Raw genomic sequence first — 26,609 nt, forward strand, 5'->3', positions numbered from 1 at the left:
TCCTCCTCCCCTCCTCCCCCTCCCCCTCTTCCTCCTCTTCCTCCTCCTCCTCCTCCTCCTCTTCTTCTTTTTCTTCTTCTTCTCCTTCTTCTTCTTCTTCTTCTTCTTCTTCTTCTTCTTCTTCTTCTTCTTCTTCTTCTTCTTCTTCTATGAATAGATAAATTAATTAATTAAAATAAAAAAGTAAAAGTATATTGATACGATAAAAGATGCTGTTTCAGGACATCTTTCCCTGGGAGCCATGTCTGTCTTCCTTACCCATTGCCTATCTTGAGAAACTGAAGATCACAGAATGTCTTTTTGTCTGTTTGTTTAGACTTAGCTCTCCACACACTAGAGCCCAGTCTGGCCTGGAACATCCCATGCATCTGGGATGGCTGTGAACTCAGACCTCAGCTTTCAGCTTTCTGAGCGCTGGGATTATAGGTGTGAGCCATCACGCCCAGCTCACGTGACATCTCAATGGGTGATTTTCCAGTGGATGCCACTTACACGTGGCTGTCCTTGAGGACAGCCTGTGACCCCTTCATCTGAGTTTTCCTGCAGACAGGTGGAGGTTGGCACTTAGCACAATGAATGTTTTCCGTGGCAAGAAAGGGATTTCATCATTTAGAAAATGAGTGTTTAGCTTTAGGTCCAGATGAGTCAGCTTTAGGAGTGGATGACAGAGACCCTTAAGGATCAGGCAGGGGCCTAGTCCAGATGTGAATGATCAGGGCATCAGGCTGGCTGTGAGATGGACAGGTGGTCAAAACCACATCTGTATCAGGTAGCTCTCCCTGGAGTGGGTGACAGATCCAGGGCCTGCCAGGAGGGTCAGCCCAGGTGAGGGTGACGGTGATGGATGGGCGACCTGGGCCTGTTGGAAGGTGGCAGCTGCTCAGAAGCGAATGTTGGAGAGATGGAGGACAGTGCCCCAGGCCTTTCTGTTTCTGAGCCTGGAAATATGGCGACTTCCCTGCCCAGGGGGAGAGGGGGTAGCAGCAGTTTTGGGGGCAGGCGGGACAAGTCTGGGAACAGGGGGGGGAGGGGGAGGGGGGAGGAGCATCGGATTTCTGTCATTTGTGCTCTTTGCTCAGTAAAAAAAAGTGCTCACTGCAGGGTCTGCATGAGAGAAGAAGGAGTAGGAGCCCAGTGTTCTGCAGAGCCCAGGTCACAGGGGATGCATGGAGCACGTGCAGGTGGCCTGAGGGCAGTAGGGGACCAGCTTCCCTTTCTATGTTTAAAGAGCCCTGTCATGAACACTCTGATGTGCGTCATTTCCTGGGGGGGCCCTCCTAGCCTGGAGCTCGCCTGGCATCTGTCTGGCTCAAGGTAGGGCAAAGTCTATGCTGCAGAAGCCCTAGAACACAAGGCAGGGTGCGCTCTGGGGCAAGACATAAGCTGCACTCTTTGCCTGGTCTTCTTATCTTGCTAGAGGACGAGCAGTTGAGGGCTCCCATAGACTGTCGGTGTGCGGCTTGGCTGCCCCCTTCTGTGCTCTTTTGTTTTGCTTCCTGCTGGACTTGGCTTTCTAGTGTTTGGCCTTTGTTGCTGTCCCAGTCAGACTTCTGGGGTGACTTCCTCACCCAGGTTCATGACTCTGGTTAGCAGAGTCACTTCTCTGGGATTCCTCCACGGACCATGGAGCTCCCAGGAAGCCAGCCAGCCCCCAGAGGAGCTTGAGCAATTCCAGCAACAGCCACTGCTCGCAGCTGACAAATCTGTAACCAGAGATGCTGGGAACTTCTACTTGTGAATGTCCCCCAATGACATTTATCTTTCTGTGTCCCTGATCAGCAGTGGGGAGGAGCGGGGGAGGGGATGTCACACCACCCCATCCTTTCTCCTCACAGTCATCCTAGGGCCAAGGTCCCCCTTATGGCTCTGACTGCGGCCTGCGAGTGGATCCTGTGCGTGAGCCCATGGCTGTGTGCGCACACACACGCCGCCTCTGCTTTCTGCAGGAGCCCACACTTCATCTGTTTATTTCCCATTTACGATCTCTGCCTCCCGCTTTGTAAAGCACCAGGATGGGCCTGGCATTCTAGGAACTGCTTGCAAGTGGTCCTCTAAGCCTCGGAGCCGGCCTCTGCTGTCCCCATGCAGTGAGAGTAATGGGTCCTCCCAGGGACAATTTGCATAAAGGATAAATAAGAGAAAGACAATGTGAAGTTTATTCATTTTTAAATCCTGCAGCGTTTGTGATTGAAGGCCCAAGCTCAGATGTTTGCCGGATGCGTCCCATTAAGACTCGGGGCTTGTCTAATGCCTGCTCTGCTCCTGCAAGGGGGGGGTGGTGGTGGTGGTAAATACGCAGTTGCCCTCCACACTGGAGGGCCATTTCCACAGCCTCCCGTGCAACCAGGGACAGGAGTGGCGGGCTGCGTTCCTTTCACCAGGCTCCCTCGCTTTAATTCGCTGTAACAGAGCCAGCACATTAAATACACAACACATTGGTGTCCCTGAGCACCCTGGAGGGTCTTTACCCTTCCTTGTCGAAGGAGCCTGGCGTGTGGGGAGGGAAAGGAGATGCATTTGGCACGCCTGCGGAGTGATGCCTCCGGCGGGTCACAATTGACTGTCTGCCAAGGACTCTACCCTCCAGAAGGATAGATGGAGCGTGGGCGAAAGGACAGATGTGCCTCAGAATGAGGAGGGTCATGGAGATATCGAGAACACTCTCAGCTCTGGAGACACTGGACACAGCAGTGTCTGTATGCCTGGATTGATGTCGAGGAATGCGAGGGAGGCTGGAGGGTAGGGACAGATTGCCACCAGTGACAGCAGTTGGCTGGGCCTGGTCATTCCAGGCCAATGTCAAGCAACACATTGGAGAGACTGGATGAGGCTTTAACTTGGCGTCTCTCTGATCCACATGCCCTGGGCTCTGGGTGTCTGGCAGCATAGATCTAGCTGTCGTGTCGTGTGTATTTGCTCCAACGAGTGAGGCAAGAACAGTAGAAGCTCTCTGAGCTCCTGTTGCCCTCTTCCCTAAAAGTACCTTTCCCAAGGGCAGAGGAAGCAGACCCGAGAGAGGAAAGGAGCAACCACTCCGACTGGAAGGGCAGGGTCCCTGTAAGGTCACTAAGCTTGCCCTCTTCTCTTCAAACGGCTGTGTGCTGTCAAACTCTGAGGTAAGAGTGTCCCTCCACACCTTGAAATGCCTGACTATCGGTGCTTGATTTAGTAGCTACACGTATACGGTGGCTGTCCTATGCTACCAAATGTTAAGCTCACCACTTGGATTCTCATGGCATGAATCGTTGCTTTTATGACCCCGAGTCTGAGACACTAAAATACCTCAGGTCACAGGGCCGCTAAGTAAGTGTCAGAGATTGCATTGCTGGTGGAGGACAGCGTGAGAGGGTAGTAAGGTCAAGACAGTGGTAGCAACGAAATGAGTGTTGGTGTGAATAGGGGCGGTCCTTGTGAAGGTGGTAGAAGTGATGGAGACGGTGATGATGATAGGGATGGCGGTGGTGGTAATTTTTAGCCATTTATGGCATTAGTTATTGTAATAGATATGATGGTGTTGGTAGGGATAATGTTAGTGTTGGTCAATGATTGTGCTTTTGGTGGCCCTAGTAAAGGCAGTAGCGTTGGTAGCTTGAGTGGAGGTGATGGTGTGGTAAAAGTTGTGACAGTGGTGGTGATTATTATGATGGTATAGTTCCATTGACACTAGTAGGTATGGTGGTAGTGGTGCAGTTTGGTGATGTTGGTGGTGATGATAGTTATGGTTACTGGTGGTACTTTGGTAGTGTTGGTAGTTCTTATAAGAGTTGTGATAGTTATGGCGATGGTGGTGGTAGTGATTATAGCGATGGTGGTGGTTGTAACTATGATAGTTGTGGGTATAATTATGGTGAGGATGATGGTGATGGTGTTTGTGGTGGTGATGTTGATGGTGGTGGTGGTTATGATGACAGTTATGGTAATTATGGTAGTGGATGTTGGTGAAGATGATGGTGGTGGTGATTATGGTGATAACTGTGGTGGTGGTTATGGTGGTAACTGTGGTGGTGGTTATGGTGATAACTGTGGTGGTGGTTATGGTGGTAACTGTGGTGGTAGATATGGTGATAACTGTGGTGGTGATTATGGTGATTAACTGTGGTGGTAGATATGGTGATAATTGTGGTGGTGATTATGGTGATTAACTGTGGTGGTAGATATGGTGATAACTGTGGTGGAGATTATGTTGATTAACTGTGGTGGTAGATATGGTGCTATGGGCAGCAGTGGTAATGTTTGGGTTCTGGTGTGGATATTGGTACAGGTTGCAGCAATTATGTGACTCCTCCTGGAGAAAGCATGGGTCAGCACCTGAGAGCACCTGGTTTTAAGTCTCCCCAGATATCAGCATTAGACTCTGTTCACATAATGCACTGGGAAAGGAGATCTGAGCTTGCCTTGGAACCCAGAAGAACTCATCAGGTTGGGTCCTTAGGATGTGACTCTGTGGTGCTGAGGACTCGTCACAGTAGAGAGACCCCTTCTTCCTGAGTCTGACCTTTGACCCCGGGGCCATCAGTCAGTTAATTCTTCCTGGAAGTTCTACTGTTAGCCTCCATTTTTGTGTGGCTAAGAATTCCCCTGCTTGAAACACATATTTCCTACTCCTGACAAATCTCCAGGAGGAGGATGATACTGTGATGCCTCCAGCAGACGCTCCGTTCCCAACCAGAACCCACACCACCCTTGTTAGATACAAAGATTCTCCTGGCTTAGCCATTTCAAGACCAAACTGTATGTAGGGATGGACCTATCTACATTTATGTGACTGTGTTCCTCATGCCCGGGGGAACAAGCAGGCACCAAGGACAGGGAGAAGTGAAGGTCCTAGGGCCATGCTAGCTGCTGGATCACACCACACACACTGTATCCAGGGAAACCACTGTCCTGTTCCCCGATTTCCTCACCTCACTGTGTTAATAGACCAAGGCCACTGGTACCAGACCCACAGGAGGAAAGAACAAGCCATTCATACATATATACAGAATAATAATAATAATCAGAACCTCATTGAAAATGAGTATCTCTTGCCCTGGATACCTCCCTAGCACCCAAAGGAACGTCTACAACACTGTATTACTTGGATTGACTTGGTCTTTGCAGGGGCTCCGAAAAGCACAATGTAACATGCTCCTATTCCCATTTTGCAGATTTAGAAACCAGGACTCAAAGCTTGCCCAAAGCGAGACAGATGATAAATGGTGAGTAAAGCCAGCACTAGGTACTAAGTAATTTTATTCGTTCACCTTATCAACTCACTACTGACTCTGTTCTAGGCACCTCACTAGCTACTGAGTAAGAAAAGTGGTGGGTAAGAAATGTTATTGCCTCAGCCCCCACAGTTCTCACTATCAAGGGGGGGGGTCTTTCAGATTTCAATCCTTTGCACCCCACTGCGCCTGCGCACCTGCCAGGAACAGTCAACAGGTGTGACAAGAATTAAACAGTAGCACTTCTCTGCTCAGAGACACCAGTGCTGAGCCATTAGAAGTCTGAGCCATCAGGGCGGGGCACACAGCCTTAGGCACTCCTGTGTCATTTTTTTCCCTGACCCACCACATTAATGCTCGGTCACATTGATGATAATTGCAGAAAGAGTTAAATTGTTTTGGGCAGATGTCATTTGCATGACCAGAAAACATGTAAAAAAATTTATAAGACTTTTATCAATGATTATTTAAAGTTGTCAGAGTTGAAACATCAGTCTCTTGGGAGGGGTTTGTGGGAAGGTATCTGGGAGGGGCTGGAGGGAGGAAAGGGATGGGGAAAATGATATAATTCTGTTTCAATTAAAGACGTTAGATAATGTCAGTCCTTGAGAAAACTCCTTTGTAGGGGTCACTGCTCCTGGAATGGCTAGACCACATGGCAGTGCTCTGAGATCAGGATTCTACCGCAGACCCTTGCGCTCTGGAGACAATGCAGTCTGGCTGGATTCTGTTTATCTCCATCCCAGGACACCCTTCCTGTGACACCCCAACAGAGCTAGGGGCTGAAGTCATGCAGCTCACACAGGGCTCTGAGAGAGCCCTGAGCTCCTCTCCTCTGGTCTTCAGGTCTCTGAAGCTTGGGCTGACTGAAGATACAGAAGAAATACAAGGAGGTGCCCAGGAGCCAGAGGGAGACATTTATCTTCCCCTGATAAGAAAGTGTCTTGTCCTCCCTATCCAGGGTAACTCATGAATTCCCGCAATAAAAACATTCGTTGACACTTCTGTGTGGATGCTTTTCCAAGTCAGGGCTGGGCTGACAAGGGATGTTCATGGACTGAATGATCTAGGCATGAGAGTTCATAAATGGTCCAAACCAAACCAATTGCTTGCCCACAATATAGTCTGTGTGTGCTCCTAGGCTGACAGCTGCAAAGGGGCTTTAACACCAATAAAAGATGAGGAAAATAAAGCACTTGCTAAGGAAGGTACCTTCCTGAGTGACTTCTTACAATCCTGTTACTCAGCTTGTAGATCCCTGAAGCCAAGTTCCTTGCTAGCGTTAGGAATGGGGAATGAGGCTCCCTCCAGACAGGCAAGCAGGTGCTGAGCCAGGAGGGATCGGCTCACCCCAGTCGACCCTCTTTTCTGCATCCATTAACTTAGTCAACCTAAAGTTCCCTGAACTGAAATCTGAATAGCTATTCAGCCATTGATGACTTATATTGGCTCCTCCCAGAGTCACTGCTTACTCAAAATGCAAAGGGTGTTGACCTGAGTTGACACCACCACTGAATTCTTGAAAAGGGCTCATCAAAATGGAGGTGAGGGCTTAGAAGGATTGACGTTGGGCTCCCCTATGGCCCTTTCTGGGAGACTCATGGGTCTTCTGGGCAGTACATCTCAAGTGCTGAGCTCTGCAGTGAGATTTGCCTCACAGCGGACGGTCAGCAAAGTGGCCTACTTCTCCAGAATGCTCACGGAGATGCTCTGTGGCAGATTTAGCCATTGAATCCATGGCCCTGGGTCTCTTTGTAGCACAGCACAAGGATATGTGTACACATGCACGTAGAGAGTGGGCCAATAACCAAAGCCTCTGGATGCTTGAAGACTATGTTTTAACCAACTCGGAAGTTGTCCATCCCCGGTGTGCTTTCCAGGATCTTCTGGTCTTGGTGATGGCTGCCATGAGCAGTGTAACCATATTATGTTTTTGGCAGATACCCGGTCGTTGGCTTCCTCATCTCTAAAATGTAGCAAAAATTAGAATCATTAGCGTTTGCTACGATGTTGGATTTGGGGGGTGTTCTTGAGGTACAGGGCAAAGATCACTTGCTTCCCCAACTCTTTGCTATCCTCCGTGGATAAGGGAGCACGCTGAGAGTGAGGGGAAGCATGACCACAAAGGGAAACATGCTCAAGACAGAGGAACTCTCACACATGCAAGTAACAAGGATACTAAAGTGCCTCCAGGATGAAGACACAGCAGGTGAAGGTCCCTTCGAGACCCAAGATGTGTGTCCCTTCTGTGTTTAAAGATCCAAGGCATGTGACTACAGGGTAATGGAGGGTTGCAGAGCTGGGCTTCATGGCTTTGCCATTGGATTGTCCGAGTGGCTGATGCTGAATTATTGTGCAGCGTAGAGTGACGGTGTGCTTTCTTCCTACGTCACAAGGTGAAATTAAAGAGGCAAACAAGAGTGGGCACTTGGAAGGGACTTTGAAAGTGCACATCACCTGCCCAGTGCAAAGGGAATCGATGAGCAGCCCAAGCATAATTGCTGGAGCAGGCCTCTGATTGACTAGAAAAGACCGAGCAGTTTCAAAAGCTTTTCTGAGCTGCCCTTTGCCCTCTGTTGTTACCAACTCTGTATATTCTACAATACAGATGTTCTCACACCCACATCCAGTGTGCTTGTTAGACAGCTTGAGTTTTTGTTTCAACAGATTCAGGATGTGCCTGAGAATTAGTGTGTCTAAGTCTCTGGATGCTACTGTTTCTGGTCCGGATGTGGTTGTTTGAAGACCTGTGGTCGGATTCTCTGGTGCATTCAGTGTTCGTGTAGATTTAATTTTGGAGCTTGGTTACTTCTCAGATGTCATAACAGCACCACTATACCAAGTGCATAGGGCAGGCAGTGTGAGGGGATGCTTCATAAGCAAACGGGGGATCCAGAAACAGGAAGAGATGGTGTCCTGAAGTACTACAGTCAGTTGGTGAGCGACTTTCTCTGGACTTCCACCTGCCTGACCTTCCTATTGGACTAAAGTGCCCCCTACTGGCCAGTTATTCATGGCTACTAGCCCCTGCCCTGACACATGCTCAGGCCAGTGAATGTCAGTTCAGGAGAATCTGCTGAGGCCAATGCTTTTTCAGAGGCATTTGCTTGCTTAGTGGAAGGTGTAGAAATAGGTTCTCACAGGCCCTGGCTACTTCAGCAGGACCTGCCCCATCTGTTACTTCCTCATCACTAAGCACTGCGTTAGGGACTTTCTCAAGGGTACTGGCTAGCCCACAATAGACCTAGCGGTCACTCCATCCACGTCTTCTCTGGGCCACATTTTCATTAGGCTCCTCTGACCCTTTCCTCTTAATCCTTGACCTCGGCCTGCAGAGATCATTTGTAGGACAGTATCAGGTGACGCTAGCCTACAGTTATCCCTCCCACCCGAGATGTCCAGTCAATTCTGCTGCCTCCCTACACAACTAACCAAGTTCTCTCTCTAGTCTTGCTTCTAGTGAGCTCCATTACCTGCAGGCCTGGAAGAAGCATCCTGAATGAAGTCTGTATGTCACTTCCAAGGGTCCAGCGAGTTATTTATTTATTTTTTCTTTAAAAATGGAGGCGTGCTTGATGACAGATAGGTCTTGAAAACAATCTTGAAATGCAGTGACTTGTACACCTACCCTGCCAGCTCAGCGCTCGGGATGACAAGGAATAAACTCACACCTGCCTAAGCAGCCAAGTCCCAAGTCTTCAGGACCTACAGGGAGGGGACGAAATGAGTCCCACCTTTGAACCACTTAGACCCCTCTCTTGACTGTAGGAAAGCTCCCAACTCTTCTCCTAGTGGAGTCCAGGATCTTTTAACTGCAGAGTACGGTGGGATCAGGTTCCAGGGAAGAAGAACGGCATGGCACGGGCACAGCACCGGGCCATTCTGAGCTGCTCAGGGGGGACGTGACAACGGGGGCATGAGCTATAAACCCAGCTTTCAGCACAGCGTTCTCTTTGTGAGGCTTCCTCTTCTGGTTGTTTTTGACTCCATTCTTCCTTCCCAGAGCCTCCTGGGCTGAAGAGGCCTGTGCGGCGCTGTGATGATGGCGGCTCTCTGATGCCTGGGTACCGGGTGTGCGCGCCTGTGAGAGTGTGTGCGCGCTGTTTTCTCCAGAGTGACTGGTTTGTGCTGTCATCAGCCGTTGTTTTGGTAAATGGCGAGTTAAACAGATATATCCAAGCGTAAAATCTAAAAAAATGTTCCCTCTGGGCGCCCGGGGGGTGTTGTTTGAAACCAACTACATATCAATTGAGCGGCGGCGAGCGGATCCGGTGATAAATTCCAGTCCGCAGACGCCTTATAAATTACATTTTTTTGTTCGCGATCTTGCCTCATCTCAGCTCCCCAGAGGCCCTTAGACTGAGAACTATGATTGTGTTGGAGAAGCGTTTGCTCAGCTTGAGCGAGGCCATTAGCATTGCATGTGCCGGGCGGTCCCTGCGCTCCCCCACCTCCCCCGCCCCCACCCGCCCCCTTTAACAAAATACAATATGTGCCTGGTAATTTTTCTGTTCATTATCTCATTGTTTTCTGTAAGTACAAGGTTAGATTGAATTACTGCGGGCTCCGCCGTCTATTTGTAATTCTCCTTCCATGCCGAGCTGCTAATGAATGGGCAATTTAGTCAATTCTTTGTAACGGCTTCTTCTGTGCGTCAGCCACTTAATTACTCTAAGCCTCTCTCACTGCTGCTTTATTGCATGGAAAGTCGGGGCTGCTTGGAGAGCTTGGCACGGGATCTCCAGCTTCCAAAAGGAGGGAAAAAGGAGGAAAAAAAATTTGTTAGAGGCAACCAGGATTCTGCGTCCTAGATGCTGGCTGTAGACATAGTCTCAGCCGGCTCAACCCCATCCGCACGCATGATTTTCCCGTCCTTGCTGACACTGTGGCTTAAGCGTGGCCCTGACAGTCACTGTCAGAGTAGCAAGAAGCTGTGAGCTCCTGCTCAGAGAACAGCCTTCAAGGGGCTGTCCGGTGCTTAGAAAATTCTCTATACCATTTGGCTCTTTATGCTGCGGTGGCTATGTTTTATGCCAGCTAGTTATGTTTAGCCAGTGGTCCCGTCCCATGCACTCAGGAGTGCCTCTTTCTTGGCCTGTGGACACACCTCACTCACCCTTATGACACCGGGAAGAGAGTATGTTCATTAGCTTCACTGGGCAAAGGGGACATCAAATTGTGGTAGCAACCGACTTGCCTGGGTTTCATGGCACAGGTTGGAAGAACTATTACCTAAGGGGACCAAAGATCCTGGTCTTTTTTTCTATCCCACCCTATTGCCAAGGGCGTATGGGGCACCTCTGAACACTGCCCTTGTTCTGGATGGAAGTGTTTGATGATGAATGTATGAGAAAGGAGGCTTCTGGGAGCTAGAATAACTCTCGGGAAGGAACAGATCTTCTGTACTTTTTTGGTGGGGATGTTGAAAAGCTGCAAGGAATTAGGACTTACCAAATAGCACACCGGTTTACCTAGTGGCGCCGTTCCTCCATACCTCTGCCAGAGCATTTCTTTGCAACACAGAATTGCAGTACACATAGATTTTTCCCACTCCAACGGGGACACATTTGAAAATGGAGCACCATGCTCAAGCCTTGTGGGTGAACTTGGACTGTCCTGACAGAGCTGGTCACGTGGTCACCTGCCCAGGCAGTGAAGGAGATGCAAAGACTGTGGCCACTGCGTTATACCCACCTACAGCAATGCAGGGAGAGGGACATTGCCAGCGGAACCCCAGTGCTCGCACGTGTTCTAGTCTGCCTCAGAGTGCAGGGGAACACAGACAGCTATAGGAAGCCCAGCTGCTGTCTGGAAAGTGAGGGACTCCACCCTGTGAATGAACCATGGTTTCAGGATAGAGGCATAAAGATGAGAGATGGGATTTGCTGGTATTTCTACCCGGATGCTACAGGCTCCTCCAAAAACCTGATCTGCCAGAGAGGCTCTGAAAGTGCAGGGCCCCTGTTTGGAAAGTTCTGTTCTCCTTGGATCTGGCCTATGCCTACCTTCCTTTGGACACCAGTTTAAGTTGCTTCCTCCAGGAAGTCTTCCCTGATCTCAGGGATAACTTAACCTCAGCTCACCCTGTTGAGCCAGCTCCTGGCACCTGGTTTTCTTCCTCCTTTGGAATCAATTGTGTGATTGTGCGATCAGTGTTGCTCCTCCCCCACCCTCAATGTCCTGTCTGAGTGTGACCCTCCCTAGATAGTTCTGTCAGTACCAGGCCGTTCTCAAACAGCACTGCCCACTACAGGGCACTGTTCTAAGTGAAACTTTGCAAAAGCTGAGTTAAGCAGAGCTGGTGCTTCCTCTGACCAAGACCCTCAGTTACACTAACCCTTTTGAATCCCCCTCCAAGCGCTGCAGCTCATGTAAGCTGTACCACATCATATTACAGAGTACTTAATTCCTCACTGGCACCGTCTGTGTCCTCTGTCAAACTATCAAACTATAGAGTTATAAAGTTTAGTGGGCGGGCAGAAAGAAGAAGAAGAAAAAGAAGAAGAAGAAGGAGAAGAAGAAGAAGAAGAAGAAGAAGAAGAAGAAGAAGAGGAGGAGGAGGAGGAGGAGGAGGAGGAGGAGGAGGAGGAAGAGGAGGAGGAGGTGTGGGGAGGAGGTGTGGGGAGGAAGAGGAGGAGGAGCTGATAACGAAGTTACAGGAAGAAAGTTTGAAGTGTCTGCTATGTTCTTAACTCCAAGGTTCTCTCAAGTCAGCTCAAAGCCCAGAGGGGAGGCACCATCTCCTTCATTCATCCCCCACGTAGGATGTAACACTGTATCGAATCCTTTGGGGGGGGGAACTCAAGTAAGTAAGTAGTATGTGATATGGTTTTTAAACAGCCCATTCCCTCTGACACTGTATTTGGACTCTAGCTTAAAGAAAGAATTCTGAATCCAGATCGTGTATTGTGAATTCTTCAGTGTCATTGTAATAGAAGGAAATGTCTTCCTGAATAACAGTCAGCCTGAGATGGCGCTTTGCCTACAACTCTCCACTATGTACAGCAAGGAGTACCTGGTGCTGTCTGTGTGTGTGCTCCCCTGGACTCTGATATTGGAGGGCGGGGCTTCTGGTTTGCCCATCCCTGGCCCTCTACACTTAAGGGACTACCATATGCTGACCCTTGATAAGCACCTGCAGGAAGAAAAGCCATGTGGTTGAGGACTTGCTGTGTAGTCCAGGCTAGCTCAAAATTAATGGTAGTCTTATCTTCACCTCTCATGTGGTGGGTTTACAGGCCTGTACCCCCAATACCCACTCTGCCTGGATTTCTCCAAGAAGCACAGTGGTCCCCTCTCTGCAAACACAGGTGGAAAACCACAAAGCAGAGGCGGTGTCCAAGCTGGTTAGGGACACCAAGCACTCTATACCTCTTAGAGCGCCACACCTGATGTGGCCGCAGCCACTCTGGGCAGCCATAGTGAAGAAGATGACATTCACTGACACTCCCCCCCCCCCAGGACAGCAATTTTTTGTGATGTAACCTATGTGACCACTGGCCTAGGCACCTGCCCACTAGTTTCTTTTCAATCCCTCTTCTCCCAAGGCCTGCCCATCTGCTTGGGGCATCTGGTGCTGAGTGAGTTGGTGCAGACTTACAGGGACTTTACAGCTCCGTCAGGAGCTGCTGAGCTCTTGGGATGACCTAGCTCTCTGGATAGTGCTTCTGAGCAAGTCCAGAGCCTCCATGCCTGGGACGCTTATGAAGCATCTAGAATCAACCAGTTGTTAGCCCAGCAAATTCTTACCCAGTATTGTGGGGTTAAGTAGTGGTCCTTGTTTCCATACCAATCAAGGTATTTGATGCTCAGGAAGGCTAAGTAACTTTGATAAAGTCAGAGGCTCCCACACTACTGAACCCAGAATAAAACCAAGCTTCTTACAATCAAGGGAGGGGATTGTGGAAGCCTGTGAGTGTTCTGTCCTCTGTGTGCTTTGTTTGACAGCGAAAGCGCAATTGTAGAACTGGCTGTCAATCATCCATATCTTATAAGGAGTTAGTCACCCAAGTAGGAATGGGGAGGCATAGCTGCAATCATTTATAGCACATATTAAACAGTTGTGTGTGTGTGTGTGTGTGTGTGTGTGTGTGTGTGTGTGTATTAATTTATAGGATGAGTTAACCAGAAAAATTTCTTCTCTAATGGATGTCTGGGACCCAAGACTAGAAGAGCTTTTGGTTGATGGAAGGTGACCGCCGGGAGGAATTATTGGGTCGGAGGATAATCAGGTGAGGAATTAAAGACCTGCTGATAGAGGTTTGGACCCATAGGTAGAGCACATTATGATAGGGTCAAAGTTCACGTCTACAAACTATGATGAGACAAGTTAAGGTCGTTGAGAGTCAGGAGTGCTGGCTTCTTAGCATGCTGGACTAGAAATGGGAATTAGCCTGGGATTCAACTCCAAAACCCAGTGTTCAACAGAGAGAGCAGCTACGGCTCATGCCCAGGAACTCTGGGCTGTGAACCTGGGGCCGTCCGTCCTTCCACCCTTCTTAGATTCCAGGGTCTCCCCCAAATCCACTCATACCGAATCTCTGGTTTCAGATGTCAGGAGTAGTGTTGGGTTCCTCTCAAAGGTCAGGCTTCCACATACCCTTAATAAGAATTTCACACAGTCATAATGCACTCGGGACATGCAGGGCAACTCTTAACCCTACATTTAAGGGTGACCCTTCAGGTACTCTCACCCATGCTGAGCTTGGCTAGAGCCCGTGCCTCTGTTCAAATGTCACCTCTCTCTCTACCTGTCAGGAGCCCGACTGCAGGTTCATTGAATAAACAAACCAATGACTGGAGCCTGCCCTGTTGGAAACACAGAAAGTTTATGTTAAGAGTGAAAAATAGGAAGACACAAACCCAGCCTTTTTCTCTGTCCTTCCTTTTATTTCTAAGAGATAAGACCCACTTTTTTTTTTTTTTTTTGGTTCTTTTTTTCGGAGCTGGGGACCGAACCCAGGGCCTTGCACTTCCTAGGCAAGCACTCTACCACTGAGCTAAATCCCCAACCCCAAGACCCACTTAATAGCCAAAAAAACTAAGGCCCAGAGACGAGATATAATTTTGAACTTTATGTATACAAAGCAGGAAGGGACAGGAGACGCCCTAACATCTTTGAAATTGAGGAAAGTGAAGCCAGTATTAGCTTTTCTGTCAGTGTAGACTGAATCTCTTAATGCAGACAACTTAGAGGAGGGAAAATCTGTATTTGCGCAGGCTTCCAAAGGTTCGCTCCCTTGTGGACTGTGAGGGCGTGGTGGAGCAACAAGGTTCACACCACGCTGGACCAGGAAGCAGAGGGAGGATACAGGAAATAATTAGGAATAACATGTTCCCAATGACCCACTACCAGTGACCCACTTCCTCAAAGCCACCAGAATATCCTCCAGTAGTTCTACCAGGTGGGGACAAAGCAGTCAGACTGTGAAGGATGTTTCAATTCCAAACCATCAGAAGGTTCAGGGGATGGGGAGATGTTATGAGGCCTCTCAACTCAGTGGTACTGATAGGAGACAAGAATCCATGCACATGGAGTAGCACAGAGATACAAACAGACACGGACATATGCGCATGTGCGCGTGTGCACACACGCACACAAACACACACACTGCCATCTGTGCTTAACCCACTTGCACACCCCTGCACACACACATACACATTCACACCCATATACCAAACACATTGGCATTTGCAAAACAGCCACATACGCGCTTAACAATCACATGTGCACTTATGCATGCATACATATCTGTGGAAACATACATATGTACATGGAAAGCACGTGTGCAGTTCTCCTGCAACATGTGATTTGCACGTGAAAACCCCTGTACCCCTACACCTGCAGGAATATAGATGTGCACTCATACGTCTATTCACTGCACGCAACAGCATAGCTATACCTCCCTTATGGGTATGCCACATTTCCCAAACACACACATACATGTGCATGCACCTACCCAGTGACATATGACTCTGTGTGTGTATGAGAGTGTGTGTGTGCATGTGCGTGCCGTAGACGGTCCAAGGCGATCTGCTCAGATGAGCCCCTGACCACAGATAAACTTCTCTGTTGGTTGGTTATCATCTTTCATTGGAACTGACACATTGATAGCTCCAGTTTTTCTAGGAAGTGACCTTCATGCTGGCTATTGATCTCCAGTGGCTATCAGGCTTCTGCCACCGGAGTGACAAGTCCGGTCGGAGGTCAGCCCTTAAATAAAGCTTCTGGATTACTAAGCACCAGCCACGCCAATGAAAATGGAAATTGGCAGCCCTGGCTTGGGTTTATGGGGTGGGCCCCTATTGATGTGATTTCAGCCCCATGTGGCCCTCCTCTTCCTACATCTTAGGCCAGGTGCTGTGTGTGCCCACGGGTGACTGCGTTGTAGTGGATCTTGCTTGAAGGCTATTAGGGTGGGTATGTGGCAGTTGCCAGGGCCTGGCCCCCTTGTATGCTGCTTTCTGAAAAGCCTTGCAGTCTGTAACAACTGAGTAGGTCCAGAATTCCATGAGTGAGTTGATTTGAGGTCCTGGGCAAGTGATGTCATCTTTCTGTGCCTCCATTATTTTCCTCTGTCTGTGCCCCATTCACTCTCAGCCCCTCTTCCCATTCACAAGGGTTGTGGCTCCATCGGAGGAGATGACAGCATTAGATGTGTGCTGAGCTGTGTACAATTTGCAGGACAAGATGGAGCGCCGTGTTTTAGCATTAGCACTGCCAACCACAAGATAGCACGTAATTAAACCCTGTGCTGAATTGAAGTCCCAGGGGTCATGGCAACATTTAGGGATCACTGGGCAAGCAAAGGCATGGTGGGGCCGAGGCTGAAGGAATGTTCTTGATTTCAAATCTTTTCCTTTGCCTCTCCTGCCTGGCCTGCTGGCCCGTGACAGAAAATATTGAACTTCTTACTCTGACAACAATCAAACCGAACAGGTAAAGCACAGCATGAAGGCACGGGCATATAGTTTCCTCATGTAGGAGGACAGGTCAGGAGAAACTCAAGTTCAAATCCAGCTGGAGCTATGCAGTGGTATGGGTTCACACACACACACACACACACACACACACACACACACACACACACCACAAACAAACAAACAAACGAAAACAAAACACCCCGGAAACCTAACAGCCAAACAAAAACACTTCCAGAGATGTTTCAGCCCCATTGGCTCTTGTGCCTTCCCAGAATGCAGTTCTCTTCATCCCCCCTCCCACCCCTCCAATCCATGTATATGCCACCTCTGGCCTGAGCCCAGTCAAGTCAGCCTTCCGTGCAGTGCCAGATCCCATACACACAATCCAGGGAGCTACTGAACACTCCCTTCCTCTGGGTATTGCAAAGAAGCTCCAACCTTACCCCTGAACATGGCTGTGAATAGCATCCACTCAAATATGAATTTACAACAGCAACAACCAAACCTTGTTTTGAAGAATCTGCTTAGGGACCATAGGAAAGTCTGTCAGCTCCTGGTCTGCTATCACTGTCCAGTAGGAATTGTCTGCCCCTTTCTGTCTCTGCCTTTGCTTCTTGATGCTTTATGTATTTCTCTAGGGCATGGAGTGTTAAGGGAAGTGTGTGTGTGTGTGTGTGTGTGTGTGTGTGTGTGTGTGTGTTCTGAACGGAGGACAAGAAGAAACTAGAATGTTTGGTAATACCAGAGAAGCCAGCCCATGGGCAGTGAAGCTCAGTGAAATTACCCATGCTGAAAGGGTGAAGTCCAGCACCGTGGTTGGATCCCCCAAAGCATACCCTTGTCTACACCTGGAGTAGACCAGAAGCTCCCAACGTCCTAAGCAGCAAGTGGGGTGTGAAGTTTTGGGAACGGGGTCTGGAGGAGTCATCATCCCACAGTTCTGGTGTGTGGTTGGAATGGTTTACTAGCTGATATACAAAACCATCTAACGCTCCCTCTAGAGTTCACACGCTGCACATCTGGAGACAGGTTCTCTTGGGACCAGCTTGTCTTATACAACAGGCAGGAGAGATGTTCAGAAAGTAGCCACTCGTTTCCAGAGTCCTGGAGTCCTCTATGCTTAAAGATGCACAGGCAGTTGTTAAAATGACAATGGCTACCTTTTTCTTTTTCAATTAGAACATTTTTAATTCAAACTTTTATAGAGACTGGATCTCCTAGTTTGTATGAGGTGGGAAAATGTGCCCCAAAGTCTTCTTTCCACCTGGTAAGTGACAGAAATCTTAGAGAATGACATTGTTGTGGGTTTCTCTGCCAGGGATCTTCCTTGGCTTCCACAAGGAGGCACCAAGCTCCGCCCACTTTCCTGGATCCTGTGGGTCCATCAGGTAAATTAGGGGAGAGAAGGGTCTGCCTCGGGATATTGAGAGGGGAGGCTCAGGGGAGATGGAGGGGCGGGGGGGGGGGAGAGAAGCGGGTGTGGGTCGGTGGAAACAGTAGGAGAACATGATTCAAAGTCTTGGTTCCAGACCAAGTGTGCAGCCAGAAAACAGAGGCTAGACAGCTGGCCCGGCCAAGTCCTCACCTGGTGAACCAGGACACAGAGCCTCGACAAAGCCCGGCACCAAAACTTTGGAAAAATCGGCTTCCAAACCCATCTGTGCCACTTTCCCGCTGTGCGACCTTGAGCCAATTACGTCCCTTTCTGAACTGCAGCTCTCCATTTGCAGAGGGCTCAGGAACACCCTGCCATCTCTTTCTATAGCCCGGTAAATGTCTGCTGCTTGGGAACAAGTGGTCATGGTCACATGGTCCGCTCCCCACCGCTGCGTTCATCTCACAATTAGGGATAGCCAGAAGTTTCCAAAGAGATTGATTTTTGTCCCTCACCCCCCTGGCGGCAGTGGAGTCTGGAATGATTTTTGGCTGCTACATCCGGGACAGGAGTGAAACCAGCATATGGAAGGTAGAAGCCAGGTGTGCCCCTAAGACCTGGCACGGGACATCTCCCCGACGGAGTCACCTGACCGCAAAGGGCAGGGATGTTGAAGACAAAGGCTCTTTTAAAAGATCTTCTTTCTCTCCATCTTCCTTTGCTCAGCAAACAGCCCTGAAAACCTTTCATTTCTCCAACAGGGCAGACACAGGCTGCCTGCCTCCCCTCACCCCGAGGCCATTCAGCCAGATGGCAGAGGGGTCAGCAGCAACCAAACATCTAATGACGTGTGACAAGTGTGGCCAGACAGCAGGCCCAGGCTGGGCCCTTTGGAGGCCACTCATTGGGCAAGGGAGACTCATAAATAACAGCATAGTGACAGCCAGACTCCTCTGCTCAGTGGGAGACATGAAGCTCCACCCGCCCTGACTCCTGGGGCAGGACTTCATGGGAGAGACTCCAGCAGGGGGGCAGGCAGGAACAGAGGCAAGGCTGGGCTCCCCATACCAGACTTAAGGGGACTGTCCCTGGAGCAGCTGTCTAGACAGTGACTGGATTTGCTACCTGTCCCTCTCCTTGACGGTGCTCCTTTTAGATTTCTGACGCAGTGCAGATGCCTCCCACCCCAACTATCCGCTGGGCCACTATTTACCAAGAGTGGCAAAGTGACGGGGTAGCAAGTTTGCTGGTCTCCTGGGTACAACTCCCAAGCAGTTCAATTTGCTATAGGCTATTGAACCTTTATCTCCTCATCTGTAAAATGGGGGCAACTGAGCAGCAAATATGCTAATTTATGGGAAATTAGGTACAAAGCAACAAATTAATGGAGGGGATGGTAATGATTATGATTATTTCAAATCATTCATATTTGGAAAAAATGTACGTTCTAATGCTCTAAAAATATTAATCAGTTTTTAAGTTTTTAGGCGGCTCCAAATAGACTTTTTGCAATAACAGTTGTAATAATGATGCCTATATTAAATAGCACTTTTATTTTCACATTTGTTTCCGCCAAGCCTCATGTGGCTTAAAATGGGACCTGTTTGCAGTGATGCGTACTCCTTGAAAATAAAAGCGGGGAAAGCTGCGCTGTGCACATGCGCGCAGGCAGACTTTGTTTTGCTGTGACTGGGGCTACAGGTGAGGCCCGTGCCCAATGCACAGCACTGGGCTCTCAGCAGTGTCATTTGCAAACCCGGCATAATCATAATTTCTTCCTGACCTCCTCGGAACTGCTCTGTCAGGGAGACCAGGCACCTGGAAGTCGTGTGGTAATCGAAGCATCACCCAACAAGGGAGTCAGCGCCATGATCATTAGCGTCAGCGTTATTATTCATTATTATTCATAACGATGCTCGCAAGACGGAGGTTCTTCAAAGGACTGCTTCATGAACCGGCTTTGCAAAGTTTTACACACACACACACACACACACACACACACACACACACACACACACACACAAATGCATCAGACGAAGAACCCTATCCTCCGGACATTCCTTCCGGAATCCAAGCATGCGTCTACAAATCTTCGGGCTTTCCTTTTATTTCAGGTTTCCCCACCCCCTCAAACCAGGCCTTTTGCACGTTTTCTGTAGAAATGGTTCTTGTGGCCCAAGACCTCGGATGCCAGTTTTCAGCCAGGAGCACAGTTTTGCAGAGAGGGTTATAAATCAAAACCTGGGTCCTAATGAAACCTCTGACAGGACGCTAACTGTAACAGAACGCACCCAGGCGCCACTTTCGGGAAATGAGAGGCAGGAGCAGGGGTTCGAGGTGCCTGGTGCAGTGAGGGGGCCAGCCTCAGCCCCCCTTCTTCCCTTTGTTTCCTGTGCCCCCACCCCCTCCTTTATCATCCCTTCAGAATCCCTGACTTGCTACAGTCCTTAGTAGCTGCTCTAGGAATCACAGAGTGGCTCCTGAGCTAAAGACCCTAAGTCAGGCCCCCTCCCTAGCTCTCTCCACCTAGGGGGTCCTGCGGTGACAGATGAGGATGACAGCGAGGCAGGGCCTGAATAGAGGTTGGTGAAGGCAAAGTCCTAGGTCCAGGGAGGACCTTTCAAGTCCTGGCCTGTAGCTGACCTCCTTGGGTCTGGATCTGCAAACGAGAACAGCAGCCATTTCTCCCGTGCGAGATAACTGAAAGGGTGTGGCAGATGTAGATCACTGATCACTGATCACAGATCACCGAGTGGCTGTAAAAGTTCGTCCGGGAGGTGAAGGGACCAAGAACGAGGCTGCTGGAGCTGCCTCCTAGACTAGGCTCCCTCTCCAAGCCAGTTTCAGGCGGATCCACAGGTACTTCCGGTTTGATCTCCCTGAGCCCGCCTTCACCACTCCTGTCATCAACTCAGCCTTAGCAGATCACCTGAATGGAAGTTCTCGTCCGCCATGATACTACACACTCTGCTTAGCTCACCTCGTGGGAGACGAAGGCACCAACTTTTAACTCAGAGACTGAGATGCTAATGGGGATCCTGAGACTCAGCCACCGACTGGGGAGTTACCTCACCCACCTCAAAGCTTTCCCAGAAGCCCCAGCGCAGTCTGATCTTTCCTTTGAGTTCCTGTATCTTTGCTAGTTCACCACTTAGACGGCCTAGAACAGAGGCAATATTTTCCCCAGCTAGGCAGCAAACCTCTCGAGGGAGAGGCCATGCCCAGACTCTTTGAAGGATGTTGCTCCAACAGCTTCACCCAGCTCTGATGACCTTGTGTCTTTCTACTAACAAAGGCTTGGCTGCTGCTGCTGTTGTTGTTGTTGTTTTGAGAGAATATCTTACCACATAGCCCAGGCTGTCCTTCAACCCTGTGTCCATCTACACACGCTATCTTCTGCTAAAGTCTTGCCAGTGTCAAGATTACAGGTGTATGTACGTCACCACAGCTGAAGCACAGTAAGGGTGCTTGATGAGAGGCCTGTTAGATGTCTACAGAAGGTTACCTCTCGGCCTGTCGTATACCCTTTTTGGTCATACTCCATTGGTCAAAACAGGCCTTGGGGTCAGCAAAGGGGATGTTTAAAAATACTCTCCTTTAAGGTGGACTCACCAGGCAAGGTGTCTGAGCCCAAGGAAGCTCAAGGTGACCCAAGTCTCTCTTCCCTCTCTCCCTTCTGCATGCAGAAGGTGAAAGAAATTGCCTTCATATGACTTGAAGTATTTATCTGTCAAACCAGAGGCTTCCCCGTTCTGTTCCCAGGTTACAGCTCATATTCCGGGAATTGTTGGGTTTTTGTTTTTTGTTTTTCTGTTCTGCCTTTTGTTTGTAGTATGCTAATTTCTTGCTGTCTTTCCACATCTTCATTCTGCAAACAGAAGACAGGAAGTTTTCATGGCACAGCTGGGTCCTTAGCCAAGCCAGTTTTCTTTCCAAATCATCCAGGGGCCAGGGCAGTGGGGAGAGGAGGGGAGGAGGCCAGGCAGAGGGCAAAGCCAACTGCAAGGGGGAGAGAAAGGCGGCTGAGGAAGGTCCCCGAGGTGACTTGCAAATCTGCTGAAATCCTGAACGAGCTTTGATTTAACCCAAGCTTGAAACAGCTTTTATTTACTGTCTATTGTGGAATAAATGACATCTCATAAACAGGCTTTATCCATTACCCGGGATGGAGAGCTCCGAGTTAGGGACATTTTATCCTCTTGATATCAAAGGAGGTATGCCTGGGTGTGTTATCACAAATAGAAAAATCAATGCCAAGGCACACACAGCTGAAATTTCATTTTCATCCACCAATATTTTCAAAGAGGAAGAAAAAAAAAAAAGACAGTTGCTCATAAAAATGACCCCAGATCCAGAGGACTGACCAAGGCTGAGCAAAGACTGGGCTGGCCCCAAGCTGCAAGAACTGATCTAAACCACCAGCCCCACCCAGGGGCAGCCCCACCCAGCCTTCCAGATACTGACCTATCTCTGACCAAATGCTGCTCATGCCCCAGACTCTGCCCCTAGTCCGAAACCTCAACCATACTTGGATACAAGCTTCCTAGAAAATGCCACAACTATCCAAAAGGCCTATACTACCTTAAAAGAAGAGTTTCTTACTCTTCCAGGTCTCATATGAAAATGAAGGACTCCAAGGAAAGACCTGGCATCTGCCTCTCACTAAGCTGAAGCCATTTCTTCCCCGTATCAGCCCTCTCAGAGAGAGGAGGCAGGAGACAAATACTTTTAACTCCCGGTAAAAATTTCTTCTTTTCAGCCCACAGGACTTCACCACATTGCATTACCACGTATTGGGGTGATTCCCTGGTTTGCTGCGTTATCCCCCCACCCTCACCCCGCCCCGCTGAGGCCCTGTGCTCCAACAGAGCCTCCGACCAGGCCAATGTTCTGTTTATATTTCCGGCGCTGAGCACAGCACTTGGTAAATAACAGCTGCTCAGTAAGTACTCATTGACTCCAAGACAGGCCTGGGGGTGGGGTTGTGGAATAAAATGATTGTCTGCCTGAGCCGATGGGTATATAAGGACGGGTACCTGGAAATAATTCTGGGAGAGAGCCTACTAATGAACAGGGAGGCTACATGGCCGTCGTCGTCATTGAGCCACAGTGAGGGGCTCTTCCACTCCGTGGTTGGTCTTAGAAGAATCTAATGAAGACAGGAGACAAAGCATCCCCCCCAACCCCCGCGCGCTTCACATGGTTTTCTTGCTATTTTAAAGAACCGCACTCTTGTTTTCTCTGCTGATTTGGCTCAGCTGAAGGCCACTCGTCAGAACCGAGGAAGGCACATTTGCGGGAGAAAAATCCCTGTGAGGCGCCCCCTGCTCCCGTGGAGACGCGAGCTGTCTGTTCTGTGTTTTATAAGGGATTGGGAGAGCAAATGAAGCCAGCCAATAAGGTTGCCACTGCCGCCCCGAAACCAGCGGCTGTATTTAAATAAGGTTTCAATAGGAAGGCAGGGTCTCCTCGGACTTGGTGTGTGATGTAGTTATCAGGAGGAGAAATTCGCAGAACCTATTACCTGCCTCTCCTTCCCCCAGGAAATCCCTTGTTGGTGGAATGGGACTCTGCCGCTTTTGCTCTGCACGTTTTTCTCTCCGGATTGTCCTGGGCACACATCTGCCTTGTTGTATGTTTATAAGAAGAGGCATGTGCTTCTCCCTCGGCCTTGCCTTCCCCTCCCCTCACGGCCTATGTTCGGGGCTAGTGGTTCTCACTGTTCATCGGCCTTTTGGAGCTATAGTACGTCGATGCGTGGGGGCAGGGACGATCTATACCGCGACCCACCTGCTCTGCTCGGCATAAAGACTTTTTCCTATCGAGGAGAGCGTATCATCATTGAGTTGTTGTCATTATTATTTATTCCACAGAAAAAAAAATTTGCAAACCCGCTTCCTGGGCAGAATGCTGAATTAGGCAGGTGAACTATGGGAGAGGCACAGCCTCCTTCAGGAGTTTGTGGACTTAGTGAAAGGTGGAACCAGCAACATTTTGCATTAGGGCTTTAAATGCTGTGAGAACCATGGGGCAAGGGTAGGGCAGGGAACTGGTTGATGGCCACTTAACCAAATGGGATGCCTCACCTTGAGTCCTTGGCTGTGTTAGCCCATATTTGGACTAAATTCCTCAAGTGTTTGCTCTTATAAGAATATGACAGAAGGTTTCCTTCTATCTTCCCATGTCTCTTTACAAGGCCTCTCTGCAACGCTGACCCTGGCTACTGGAGAGGGAATCATAGTGGATCCATTATTAGCTGAAACTCATCAAAATATCCAGTGGCAGACGGTGGGGGGGGGGCGGGGGGCGGGGGGGCGGTTATTGTCATTGCAAGTGAGGCCAGAAACACATGAGGAAATCCTGTTATTAAGGATACTTAGTAAGAATCTTCAAAAAGAATAAAGATTAAATCTTAGTAGAGAGTTTCTCAAAGACAAAGTTTGGCTCAGATCTAGACTAGGCCTGATCTCCCTTATTACCTGCTCACTACAAGCAGTGAGCATGCCTTTCTCTCAAGAAACAACTAAAAGACCCTTCAGCAGCCAAGCTGTGTGTGGTACCAAGAAGCAGGGGCTTCAGTCTGAGGGAGCAGGTCCATATGTGTTTCTCAGCTGGGTCTGGGGGAGCGGGAGGGCCTCTAGCCTGTAGTCCCAGCTATTTAGTCCGCTGATATAGGAGAGTCTGAAAGTTGAAGAAACGTCTAGGCTACACAGCGAGTTCAAGGCCAGCCTGGATAACTCGAGACACTTCTGAACAAGTAAGAGATGGGCCAGCATTGTAGCTCAGTGCTAGAGTGCTTGCCTAGCTCCCTGCCCAGTCCACAGCTCCTGTGCAGAGAGGGTTACAGCTCGGACGACTCTTTAGGACTTAGGCAAGCCCGTCTTAGATTCAGCCCTGAGGTGGAGACCCAGGTGCCCATCTAGGCTCTGAGACTGCTGGAGCGGTGAGCTTGTTTGGTTCAATTATCCTCTCTGGTCTCCACTGTGACTATTTTCCCACAGCCTTTCCATGAATGTGGTCAATTAGCCCAGGCTAGACCACAGCTTCTTTTATTTTTATTTTTTAAATCTTTATTAATTTGAGAATTTCTTATTTGCATTTCGATTGTTATTCCCCTTCCTGGTTTCTTTTATAATCTGTCAATTGTCCCCTACATGTGTATTCCCTTTGAGGACCTCTGCAGTAGGTCCGGCACCCAGGCCCGGAGCCTGCTAAGTGACTAATGTTATTGCTATGCCTTTGGATGACACTACTGCCTTAAAGCAGATCACTAGCCAGGCCGCTGGGTTTGGGCATGAGTTTGCCCACCACTGAAAGGCAGCCTCAGCTTCATCAATAAGGTTGCCCCACTTTCCTTGGGAGAAGAAAACAGACTTGATAACAACAGGCAACGGCAGCTCGTGAACACAGCATCTGCTTCGTGATTGTGAGTGTTTTCTGAGCTTTTCGTAATCTCTTGAAAATAAAAACGTTCAGCAGGGGCTGTGGAACTCTGATCAGGGTCAGGTCATGTCGGGATGGGGAACGCAGCTCTTTCCAGGGTGTTTGGTGTTGGGCAATTTTAAACCATGCTATGTGGTGCTTTGTATGTTTATATTACAAACATATTTGTATATATTATATTACAAGAAGCGAGGACTATTGATATTAGCTTGGTAAGTATGACCTCCCCCACAGATAAGAGACCTGTATGATATTAAGGTATGAAACAGAAATTTAATCAAAAAATGAGTATGATCTTAATATTTCTAGTAGACATGTTTTAAAACATCAAACGAAACAGATTAACATTTACTTAAATTCTGTATTTTCTTTCACCTAACATCCAACTTTCTGTTATTTCAGCACATAATTAATATTAATAAGCATTAATACTTTGTCTTTTGGGGGACACTGACTCTTGGCAGTGGAATGTACCTAAACTTGCTGCACAGCTCAACTGACTGGCCGCTGAGCTGGGCCAGTCAGAGCTCTTCTGGGCGAGCATCCTGGGCTGAGCTCACTGAGCTGCCCTACTGCATAAGCCTGCACGTTGACCTCAGAATTTCATCTCACTCATTTGGCAGCTTCTTCTTACTCTGGGGTCTGGGATGGTGACACGCATCCACAGGCTACTGTGACAGACTATTCGCCTGACCACCAGGAGCCCCGGAAAAAGAGGCCCAACATGGCTGCCTTTGCTCTCAGGCAGAGAAAGGATTCTTTGCCCAGCCCACCAAAGGAAGCATATAAGTCAGCTTGCTTTCAAAGGGATGAACTGTCAACAGCCTGGAAGAAAATGACAAGCAGAAAGACACAGTGCTTAAGGTGGAAAGGGACCACAGCTCCACAAACCCCCTTGCTGGCTCTTTGGTTCCCAGACAGCCTCATAAAACACTTGAAGACGGGTGATGGATACCCGTGGGTCTCCTGGCCCATGGTAACCCAGGGCAGTGTGGAGCTCTCGCCTGGGAGCAGAGGCAAAACTAAATCCCACCCAGGAAAGCACTTGTTCCCTTGTCACAAAGACAAATCCATACCCCTGGCAGTGAGATCAAGTCACCTAGCTCATTGTGGGCACCGTCAGAAACATGCCCCATCCCATGTAAAGTATGACATCGGTCCTGGGGGAGGCACGGGACTCCTTGAACATGGGGAAGGTGTGCTTCTGGGGCAGAGTCCGGGATAGGAGCTGCATCTTCTCCCTGTTCCGCAGCCTACTTTATTCCAGCTGTAGGGTGATGACGTTCATATAATAAACGTGTGTTAAACCAGCAGCAAAGATATTTCTTGGCATTTCAGAGTATGAAGGTAGTCCATATATACAATGTGAAATAGGATATGTATGAGGTTCATATGAATACAGAGGGAGGGAAAAGAGGGAAGGGGAATGAGAGAGAGAGAGAGAGAGAGAGAGAGAGAGAGAGAGAGAGAGAGAGAGAGAGAGAGAGATATTAAGAAGTTAAGAAGTCAGGACATTAGCAATCAGTTGAGCATCTCAGCCTATGCAAGCATGAAGCCCTGCTTGGAGGCTAGCGGGAAGGATGCAATTTACCTCTGGATGGTGAGGCTTGGATCCCCGTTTAAAAGTCTAAGCCGGCTGATTATTTATTGATGCCTCTGTG

At 49.0% G+C, this 26,609-nt stretch overlaps 1 long non-coding RNA gene across 1 annotated transcript; it reads left to right on the forward strand.

Annotated features, from left to right (window-relative positions):
• Positions 1–1,076: 1,076 nt before the first annotated feature.
• On the forward strand, positions 1,077–6,207 carry LOC120098188 (uncharacterized). The gene is made up of 3 exons (XR_005496255.2): positions 1,077–1,314; positions 5,148–5,198; positions 5,954–6,207. It is a non-coding gene; the product is annotated as an uncharacterized LOC120098188 (long non-coding RNA).
• The last annotated feature ends 20,402 nt before the right edge of the window (positions 6,208–26,609 follow it).

This window comes from Rattus norvegicus, chromosome 18, assembly GCF_036323735.1.
Source record: "Rattus norvegicus strain BN/NHsdMcwi chromosome 18, GRCr8, whole genome shotgun sequence".
In the NCBI taxonomy this organism is placed as follows: Eukaryota; Metazoa; Chordata; class Mammalia; order Rodentia; family Muridae; genus Rattus; species Rattus norvegicus.